Source organism: Hippocampus comes, unplaced genomic scaffold, assembly GCF_001891065.2.
Source record: "Hippocampus comes isolate QL1 unplaced genomic scaffold, H_comes_QL1_v1.1 scaffold317, whole genome shotgun sequence".
Classification (NCBI taxonomy): domain Eukaryota; kingdom Metazoa; phylum Chordata; class Actinopteri; order Syngnathiformes; family Syngnathidae; genus Hippocampus; species Hippocampus comes.
The window spans coordinates 1,516,802-1,528,302 of record NW_017805531.1 but is presented as its reverse complement, the minus strand read 5'-3'; the positions used below and the strand labels follow the sequence as shown (position 1 = coordinate 1,528,302).

General features: G+C 44.9%; 1 protein-coding gene across 1 annotated transcript in view; it reads left to right on the top strand.

Moving 5' to 3' along the window:
- Positions 1–11,501, top strand: part of pde1cb (phosphodiesterase 1C, calmodulin-dependent b) — a 60,349-nt gene that overhangs the window by 16,529 nt on the left and 32,319 nt on the right. The window lies entirely within an intron of this gene.

The following is an 11,501-nucleotide window of genomic DNA, read 5'->3' as shown; positions in this document are numbered from 1 at the left end:
CACACACGAGCGATATATACATAGTGTTTATATATATATATATATATATATATATATATATATATATATATATATATATACACACACACACACACAGTATGTATAAAATCCCTGCCTGAACAGTTTATGAGAGTCTGTTAAGTAATTCACTTGACCAAACTTCCGATGGGAAATCGACTCTGAAGGTTCCACTGTGTATTTTTTAGCAGTGCGCTGCTCCCTTATGTCAGTCATGTGACAGTTGAGCACATTCACCGGAGTGATAATAGATACAGGAGAAGCGTACTTAGCGACTACACACACACACAGTATGTATAAAATCCCTGCCTGAACAGTTTATGAGAGTCTGTTAAGTAATTCACTTGACCAAACTTCCGATGGGAAATCGACTCTGAAGGTTCCACTGTGTATTTTTTAGCAGTGCGCTGCTCCCTTATGTCAGTCATGTGACAGTTGAGCACATTCACCGGAGTGATAATAGATACAGGAGAAGCGTACTTAGCGACTGTTTGGCTCTCATTTGCATCGGGTCAATGCACCATAGTCACCGTGTGCGCATTCAGTAAGTTTTCGATGCTGCTTGGCATTCTGTGCTCATTTTCTTGTGGTGTTTTTTTTTTCTGTGAATTTTGAATTGATGTGCCACCATTTGAAGAACTTTGCTCGCTGTATGAAGATAAGCTATCTGACATTTAATCCTTGCTGCACACGCACGCACATACCCGCGCACGCGACTGTGCTAATTGCTATGTATGGACGCTGACCTCAAGGGATGCGGCCGAGATAGATTCCACCTTGATAACAAGGACTTGAAACGACCATTAACATAATGCCTTGTCACTTTTGCAATATTGAACTTCTTTTATCCGTCTGATTCCAATTAACCTTGATGGCTCTGGAGACGAAATTGCCGCAGGTGGCGCGACGCGGGTGTTTCCAGGCGCATGGTCGAAATGCATTTTGATGATTGTATGCAACATTTGAATTGGAGATGAGGTCATTTTGTTTCTTACCCTTCCGGTGCCTCTGTTTGTGTTTGCTCTCTCAAAATACAGGGCTGTTATTGAGGCCAATAATCGATGTCTCTGTGACACAAATATTCATTCTCTCTTCTATCTTAAGGCTCCAGTGTAGTAGGGAGTGATTAAATGAGCACAGTATTTTTTTTTCAGTAATCCATAAAGTGAAGTCACTGCCGTGTCACCTCCGAGGCCCGAGTTGTTTGTTTTCCTCTGGGGCGACGAGAATGAGATTTTATGCAAGGCGGGAGTGTTGGCATGAACTGCAGCTGGCAGGACAGGAGTATTAGCCTTTGACTTCCCCAAATTGAACAAAGTTAAAGGAGGGCTTGGAGGTGTGTATTGCACATTTGAAAAACTGCTCACGTTGCGCGAGCGGCTGAAAACGTTCTAAGAGTCGTTCGTCCTCGCCGCATGTTCAAGTGCATCAGTGAGTCACCACCGTAAACAATATGGAGCCATTGGTGTCTTCGTACTCGCTGACTCATCTGCCCAACTGGTGTCATGCTTCTCTTGCCTTTTTATGTTTTTAAGAGTCGGGCAGTGACTCAGTAGCCTTTTGCTGAAGGTGAAAATGGGAGCGTTTGTCAATGGCGTTGGCGTATGTACTGTACCAAGAGTGACCCGCAGTTTTGCGCACGGTATCATTCCTCAGCTTGTAACGACTGTGGGAGCCATTTACAATGTCGATGTTTGATTACGAAACGATAACTTTGCCACGTTGTCATTGGGCAGGTTCATCTGATCTCCTCTGGGTTAAATTCAAAGTAACAATTTTACTCCGTTAACCAAACCCTTCAAGGAATAGTAATACACAACAATACATGAATAAGCATTTTATAAAATTAGTTTATAGTTGACTACCGCCGACTTGCACTTCGGCACCTGCAGATGTGTTTTTTCTTTTTTTTTTCCCCCCCAACTCAATATTTTAAAAATAGTTTTATATTGATTGTTTTCCACATTTTTTTTCCACAGTATGACTGGTTCTGTGACTTTTATTCAGGTATGACTTGTATATATTTAAGAATCCTGCATCCCTTTGTGGCCTCTTGGCTTGTTATGGAGAAGAATGCCAACACGCATGTTGATGCACTTTACATTTGAACATATATGGTAGTGCAGTGTTGTTGTTTTTTTGTTTGTTTGTTTGTTTTTTTGTGGTTATGCAAAAGAAAAGCACTTTTACACCTGGCATTTTGGTCTTTCTCACAGTGAACCAAATCATGACCTTAACACCGAGATACATAAGCAACCTCTCGCTGTACAATGCCATCTTTCATTTTTCCCCAGTCCAAGTTCACCATCCTGGCCAACTTCATTCCATTCATTACCTCGTCCATCCTAGTTCCAGTTCATGTTTAGCTAGCTTTATACACACCTCCTTTAAAATGGACTAAGGTTTGCAACTTCTCGTTCCAATTTGATTTCGACAACATCCAGTTTAGGGAGCAGACATTAGATTGAGTCAATTTGACGTCATCATCAACATCCAATTCAAAGAATAGCGCCGTTGCAGACTTGAAATTCACACGGCCGCGCCTTTGACTTTCAAGCCTCACATGGCTTCTGCGGTCAGTGCTGTGATTTATCTGCCAGCTAATTGGACCCCGCTCAGCGCAGTTGATTAAAGCGGCCACCTCTGTGGCAGCCCCCCGTTTCGTGGAACGGCCCCTCCTCTGGCTACCACTGCTTTCATCACAAGCCCTACGAAGTGGCTAATGAGCCTCCGCTGATGTGTGAGTGTGAGCGTGCGTGAGCGAGAATGATCCGAGAGTGCTCGGACATCGACCGAATGTGGCGTCGCCTCGCAGTCGTGACGTTGTAACTGCCCGCCTGAGGCCGCATCATTTTGGCTTTGGCTTTTAATACATTTGCGCTGCATTAACGGGCCGCGTTGCCGTGCCGAGGTTCCCCAAACCCCACGCTTGCTATTGTGTTGTGTATATTACATAAATGTCATCAATGTTATTGGAAAAAGGCTTTTAACCTTTGCTTAAATCAATATGTTTGTCCCTTTTCAAGTAGCCCCTAAAGCCCTGCTAATTACATTATGGTAACAGATTGAAAGTACACATCAGTAGAGCCTTTTTGATTTTTTTCCAGACACCTCAGTTGGTAAACACGCCGCACACAGCACATTGGTTAGACGTAGACGGTAGTCTGTACGATAATGTTACTTTTGGATTTGTTCTCAAATGTAAAGGAAGCGTAAATCGCGTGAGACATGAGAAACTGAGACTCCAATTATAAGTTTGTGGATTTGATTTAGTTTCTTGCCCAAGTCCCAAGTTTGTTTTTGCTCCTGTCAACGGCATTTGGGCATCCAAAATCCCTGGAAAAGAGGCACGACAGGTGAAGGTGTAATTCCGCCGGGAGCTTTGTCACTTTTACATGTTTGAGTTACCGCCAGCCCGCCGCTTGCCAAAGCCTTGACCCTGAAGTGAACTCCGGGAAACAGAAAATGGCCACGCGTCACCGCCCGGGAGAGCCTTAAGTGTTGACAACAGAAAGATGCGCCAGGAGGGGGATGCCTGGCTCAAAACCGACCACAATATAGGCAAATACCGACTATTGCCATTTACAAGTCCCGCTCAACAAGATCAAAGCGATAGAGAAAAGCTCATGACTTCCATTTAAAGTGCCTGTACTCTTAGTGAAAGATGTCACGCTTGCAGTTTTTGCTGCCATCTTGGAGATGGCCATAATCAAACTCCTCCAGCCAACGTTAATCTGAGGACTGCGACACTAGTGTCAAACGAGCGCTGAACGTTCGGGGAGAGACTCTCCCAACCTTTTAAAAACATTTCAATTCAAGGAAATGAAGTCAAATATCCATTTGTCGTCGGGGGGGGGGCAAACTTGATTCAAAACGGACAGATTTGTGCAGTAAACATTTTGTTATTCTTATACATCACAGACAATTTGTTTCTAGCCTGAAGTGTGATTTGCTTGCATTCTTGTGACTGTGATTTGTCATCTCCATCCACCCTCACCCTAAAAGTGTAAATAGGAATGAAATCTGCAGGGGGTCACGGTACTCATTCGGACCCTCTTGCAATCGATGTTGAGTCTTCTGATGAATGAATGATCTTTTTGGTGGCCTCCACGTGCCGTTAAACACGACAGCTTTTTACCAGTTGAGTGTTGCTTTGAGACACGAGTGATTCGACGTCGGTGGTTTTCAAGACGAGAGCTGTCATCCGGCTAATTTTTTTGCTTTCACGAGTGTGAACTTAGAGTATAGTGACGCAACTGAACTCCTCTTGCAGTAGTCGGCACTTTGCGTTGCATTTTTATGGATGAAAAGCTTGATAATCATGAAGTTTTATTGGCTTGGACTGAAAAGGTCTCAAGGAACATTGAACAGGAGCTTGTCCGTTTGTTATGGCCTGCTGGCGGCTTTAATTTTCATGATCATTTCGCAAATAAATGAGTCCAGTCGATGTTTGTTTTTTTGGGGTAGGTTGCCCCCTGCATTCTTTTGGAATAGAACATACAGTAGCTAGATGCTCATGCAACCTTGGACTCTTCCCCCCTCATCCAATGCGAAAAGAGAAGTGCTGCCTTGATGGGAAATGACGTTTTATGATGGATCATGATACCAAAGTGTGACTATTACTGGCGCCCGCGATTGCTATTTCGATGCGTAGATATCCTTATCGACTTGCTTGGAAATTTTAATGAGATCTGAATTTTTTATGTACCTCCAAATGGCCGCCGCCGTTAATGTCGTGATTGCGATACGTGAGCTTTAAGGCGCTGGGGTGCTGCGACCAGAATAGCTTAAGCCCGAGTGCAGTGGTCACGATGACGAGCAAATCTTAGCCCGGTGTCATTTTGAGCCTTTGTCATTGTCTTATAAGCATTTAACATCTTGATTGCTGAGTCTTTTTTGTAACCAGTTACTGTGAAAGTTATTTAATTCTGAAGGCGAAAACAAATCATGTAAATTCCACTGTGTCATAATAACTCACTTGGATATTATACCACGTGGTGCCCCTCAAGGCCAGACTTTGATTCATCTGGCAATGTGAGTGCTTCACGTATACTTTAGTTCAGTTCAGTTCAGTCTCCCTGTGACAGTGTCATTTTTAACATTAAGTTCCTTGAGAATATTTAATGTTATGGTCAAAGCCACAGGCAGAAATGTAACAACAACAACTTGTTAGCAAGGTTTGAATGTAGCCTCATTTCACCCTCTCCCCCGCTTGCGTCTCTGCCCAAACAAACAGAGCGATGTTAGAACTGTTTTACTATCCATTGTCGCTGAACCGGGAAGTCTATTTATTAGTTCATAGATCAAACAGTTGTGAATTTTACTGTTTTTAGGAAAAAAGAACACTGTACATTTGGTCATGTGCATTAAAATTCATGTGCATGTTTACCTATAATGGTTATAGTGCATTAAAAAAAAAAAAGCTAGATATCCCTACATTTTCATGAGTAGTATATTTGTGGAAATCCGTTTTATCAGATTCCATCATCCAATGTCATCAACATTTGGAAGCCGCACTTCTGCCATCACAGCTCGCACTCAATTCAGAGAGCTGACCTTTCGGGACCTTCCAAGCTTTTTTCGACATAGCCGTTGTCATATTTACACATCCCTGCGACCTTGCGATCCAGTTCCCGGGTGTGCAAACCCGCAAACAGCAAACATTGAAATTGCTACGCCGTTGGTGTCGACGCTTTCCCCTCTCTCTGACCCGCAGTCTCCCGCTGGCCGCTGCGGGTCCCCCGACAGGACGTCATAGTTTCGCAAAAAGCCCCGATGAAGAGTGCATTTAGGCAAGCTCAAAAATAAGACGGCAGCGCAGACACCAGCGCGCCTTTGAAGAGAACATCGGCAAGCTTCTTGATGCCCGGCTGAACCTCTTGCACCAGAGCCATCACCGCAGATGAAAGGAAGAGACGCGTTTGAGGTGGTGCTCCGGCTTTATCCAGGCATCGTGCATCAAGTAATTGAAAGGCCGCAGAGTGTGGCAGGGGCGGGCGCTGAGGAAGGTCGGGTTGAGTCATTCTTGCAAGTTTCGGAAAAAAGAACGGAGCTTTTTATGTACTTCTCATCTGGTTTGTTGCCAGAGAAAAGAAGAAAATATACTCGTCTCGTCTTTTTTTTTTTTTCCTCGCATCAGAAATAATGTACAGTGCATACCGGTCCATTTAGGTTTTGCGATTAGTATTCGGCTGAGAGCAGTTTGAAGTCTCATTTTATTGGAAAAATATTTGCCGATGTTGTGTGTCAAACTACTGCTTGTGGTGAAATGAGTTGAGTCACCTACCGCCAGAAACTTCTCTCAGCTCAAGTTTGTGCTTGCACATCAAACCAAAAAAAAAAAAAAAATGGCAGATTAATGGTTTGAATCTAGAAAATGTCCTAAATGGCATCACATCTCAAGACACAACTGTGGTCACTGTAAGATTGGTTATAATAAGCAATAACACTGAGCTCTCATCCCACCGCCCTAAATTTCCCACATTGTGCTGTTTTTGCAATCATTGTCAAAAGTGAGAAGAGAAGGGAGCGACATGATTACGCGCCACAGTGCCGCTTGTGTTGGGGTTGCCCGTGTGGCATGCGGAGATGCTCTCATTGGATCAGCGTAATCTCGGTCAATTCAGTGTCAACGCCGCTGTCCGCATGCTATTTAATCCGGCTCGGCTCTTCGTTTAATATTCGACGTTGCAAATGTTTTACTCTGTTCATATTTCAAAAAATGTTTTTGTTTGTTTGTTCGTTTTGGTACACTTTGTATGGTTCCAACATCTGTGCTGCCTAATGACTGGAATGTTTTCATTTTCCTCCCACCGGACACCTTTTGATTCCTTCCTTTGACTGCGAGTTGTTATTGTTGTTGTTGTTGTCATCCTGTGTAAGATTGGTTATAATAAGCAATAACACTGAGCTCTCATCCCACCGCCCTAAATTTCCCACATTGTGCTGTTTTTGCAATCATTGTCAAAAGTGAGAAGAGAAGGGAGCGACATGATTACGCGCCACAGTGCCGCTTGTGTTGGGGTTGCCCGTGTGGCATGCGGAGATGCTCTCATTGGATCAGCGTAATCTCGGTCAATTCAGTGTCAACGCCGCTGTCCGCATGCTATTTAATCCGGCTCGGCTCTTCGTTTAATATTCGACGTTGCAAATGTTTTACTCTGTTCATATTTCAAAAAATGTTTTTGTTTGTTTGTTCGTTTTGGTACACTTTGTATGGTTCCAACATCTGTGCTGCCTAATGACTGGAATGTTTTCATTTTCCTCCCACCGGACACCTTTTGATTCCTTCCTTTGACTGCGAGTTGTTATTGTTGTTGTTGTTGTCATCCTGTGAACATTTTCATAGTAATCCCGCTCATTCTTACCGTCATCCTCTCTTCTCTTATCCCCCCCTCCCTCCTCGCTTGCCAGCGGATGAAACACAGAACACGGTTTCTCATTATCAGCCGTGACTCCTCCCTCTTTGACTGCCGCCGTTCCTCCTCTCCCTCCCCGGTGTGTGTGAAGAGCTCGGCAGTAGTGTGCATTAATCCCGGATTGCGCTGCCCTGCCGTCTGCATCCCGTCATTGCTGAGCGAGCATGGCACGGCTCCAGGACCCCTGCACTCGCGCGGGAGACGACGAGTGAGCCTCCCAGACAGTTGGGAAGGCGCACCACTGCCACAGCTTTTAGAACTCTCTCACAGAATTGAGCAAGAGGTGACGGAAGAGATTAAAAAGAGGGGGTAGGGGGGTGGGTGGGGGGAAGACGGAACCATGCCGGCCGGCGCATCACAGCTGAGGGCGCCAGTGTGAAAGAAGAAAGAGGCGACCTCGGGTCACACTTTGCCCATCTCGCTCCTCTCTCGCACGTGAGGGATTAAAGTTTTTCTTCTTCTCCGCTTATCTACCGTTGGCACGGGTGTCGTCACTCGTGCGTGTGTGCGTGCATGTGTGTGTCATGGAGTCTCCTACCAAAGAGATTGAGGAGTTTGAAAGCACAGCCCTTCAGTACCTACAGCCGGAACAAATTGAGAAGATTTGGCTCAGGCTCAGAGGATTGTGAGTACAACCACTTTTACTCTTGTCAACAAGTGTGTGTGTGTGTTTGTTTGTGTGTGTGTGTGTGTGTGTGTGTGTGTGTGTGTGTGTGTGTGTGTGTGTGTGTGTGTGTGTGTGTGTGAGCGCGTGTCAGGTGTGTTTGAATAATGCCAGACGGAGCTCACGAATCGTAACAAACAATTGTGATGAATAACCGAGTGTGTTTAGGGTGACGCACCATAGGTAGTTTAGGAAAAAGCTCGGAAACGTTGACGTGTTTTTATCGCTGGTCTGTGACGCTTAAACCTGCGGGAGGTTGAGCGAGCCACATATCTCGGATAGTCTCCTTAACCCTGAATCACATTAAAAATCCTCTGTTCCATTTCACGCACTCATCATTCCACCTGTGAAGCCAGGCAATTCGTGGCATATCCTCTCGCGTCTTGTTGCCACGAATTTTCACAAACCGGGCATAGTAAAACGTATGCTAGTTTTAAAAAAAACATGACAATATGCATGCACGCGAGCACATAGTTTTTACAAAGGCAGCGGGAGCAAAACTGAGCTCGGTTTTCCTTTATTACATTTAACAATGTCATGAAAATATGGAAATTAAATGCGTGACAGCGTCAATTTCTGCTGAGGCGAAACTTGAGACGGTTGTTCTGGCATTGCGGAATGCGCTTAAACCATCTCTGTTAGGGCTGCGAGACCCCTTCTGAATGAGATAAACTGCACACGCGAAAGGGCACACGTAGCGAGCGTCGGATGTTCAACTTCAAATCCCGTTTTTTTTCTTCCTGCGATTCCCTCACAGACAACTGTCATCCTAACTTGAGAGCTGCAAAACCTTTCCATCTTGGTGCCCTTGCCACAAAACGGCAACAAAGACCAAAGCCAGCTTTAAGAGGCAGGGTGACAAGGCGCTCATGAAGGTCCGCTTTCCTGCTGAGCAGAATCAGGATCGTCAGCCACTCTCCTGTTGCGCAAGGGTGACGCAGGAAGTATGAGTGACTGCCTGCTCGCTTCGCCCTCCTCTCCTTTTTGTGCCATTTTCTCTTTTGATGACACATAAAAGTGGAGACCTCAAAGCGTTGACGTTTTTACAAGATATTTTAAAACCCATTCCTGTTTGCCAACCAATCGACACCTTTCCTGGCTCCCAGAACTCGCCGTCATTCTCTCCGCCCAAGATGAAGTGGCAATTAGCTTTTAATGCGCCGCGAGTTCTCGTCACTGCGACCCACAAACGGGGAATGTTAAGCTTTTGTCATGCTACCGTGGCCTTGTCCTCAAGAGTTATCACGCTATTATTAAGGTTGGTTGCTTATGCTACTTTATTGCCATTCTGTGGTCAATTCCTTATTTCCTTTCAGCGCCCTCCATCATCCGCTGCCACGTTGAGTTTTCTTGGTCGACTTCCGTTTTGTCGCCGTCCTATATTTGCCATTACAACTGTCTGTCCTGTCCAGATGTTTGACACTGGATGGTCGGCCCCGATGATAATCCGCGTGGGTCCTCGGAGTGTTCCGGAGGCGCGTCAGACATCACAATAGTCTCTTGTCTGACGTAAGGGCGCTCCAGATGTTGACGAGGCGTCAGTGGACTCGATGCACATGTGGACAGCAGTGTTATTGTTGAAACCACATAAACCAAGACAAGAGTCTAGAACAAGACCACCACTGAGAGACACAGCCTGACAATTTGCTATTTTTGGTTACGGCTGATCTTAATATAGCCCAGTTCCCCAATGTTTGAGTCTGACACACGAACGAGTTCAACGATAATTGATTCAGAGCCCAAAGTGGTCTTTAAAGGAGACATATTGCGTCTTTTCCCCTAAGTATCCCTATAAGTAGCTTTTTGTCAAAATACCACAAGAATAAATTAATACACACATTTTTTTTTTTTTAACTCCGGCAGTCAACTGAGCTGTTTTGAGTTATCCGTCCTATCTTAACGCTTTTAAAATTCTCTCATAGAGTCCTATCTTACGCTGGCCCCTCAACGACAGGGCTAGTGCCAAGTACAGCTTTCATGACAAGGACGACCAAGGGCAGAGCTATGGGGTTACGACAATTTATTACTCGAAAGCAATTGCGTTGTCAGCTGTGGAGGAACTGCTTGATCACCAAGCTGCTGTATAACCAGTACATTCCGTGCCCGGGGCGGATGCAGCGGACACATTCCCAAATACATAAAATTGAACCGAACATTGAAGTATGTGCAAGATTCTCACACAGGCGCTGATTTTGGCCATAAATCACTGTCGGACACTCATTACGCAGACTCGCTAACGTCATCCACTACCCCACTAAGCCCCGCCTCCTAAAGGCACATGTACACTGACACTCAAGTACTTAGAGTACTTTGTATGAGCTTGCATTTTTTTTTCTTTCTTCAAATACATTTACATTGTGTTTAACAAGTGTGTCTTAAGTTAAAATGTAAATTGAAAAGAAGTTACAATTAAATTTCACCCAATGGCGTGAGGGTATCCTCCACAAGAAACACGTTGTTCACTGCGCCAGCAATTGAAAGGTCAATTTGACTTTATATGTCTCCTTTAAGTCCAAGGCTCATCTCAACACTTGTGGCAGTGTGTCTGTTTTGTCATGTCTCGATGGCGACGCGGTGACATTTACTGTATGCGCCGTAAGCTGCCATACGACGACGTGATTGGCACGCCTGTCATGACACCGAGTGTCCCAGAGGGCGCAACAATCACCCGTCGATGGTGAGCGCGTTGGCTTTCGACACTTTTTCTCCACAGTCAATTACAGCGTCCCCAAAGAGCACGTTGTGCTTTACTACTCCACTATACCTTCCCCCCCGATTGACAAATAGCTCCTTTATGCTTCTGCATTGTTTCCAATGGATTTCCATAAATAAATTAATTTAGACGTCTGCCACGGATCGACCTCGCTGTCGCCTCCCCTGATTAAAGGAAACGAATGGGTTATTTAATCACTTCATCAAGAGTTCATCGCGGAAGGCTCCCTGAAGATAGAGGCGACTTTTGCTCTAGGTGGAGACCACCGGATGACAGCGTCAAATAATAATTTGCTTACCCCCCAAAAAATACGCCCAAAACATACTCATGACTTAAGATGAAATGTGTAAGTCCAGTCATTGGTGGGATTTCAACCCACATTTTGAAACTCAATGAGAAGGTTGAAGGCCGGGATGGTCATTTTATTTCTTCCCCTTCTTTGAGTATTATTTGACCTCTGTCACAACTCAAATAGGCTTCACCACCATAAACACAACAGGGACCGTACTTTCATCCCTGTCGTTTCAATCGCTGGCCGCAGGCCAGATAAGAGACCATTTTTTTTTCTTTCCTGTGGAGTTTCTCAGCTCCAGGATGAAGCGCTACCTTGAAGGATTGAGAAACAAATCACACTAAGTGCCGTCAATTGTGCCCGAGCTGCATTTCAATTCAAGCCCACATGTTTTTT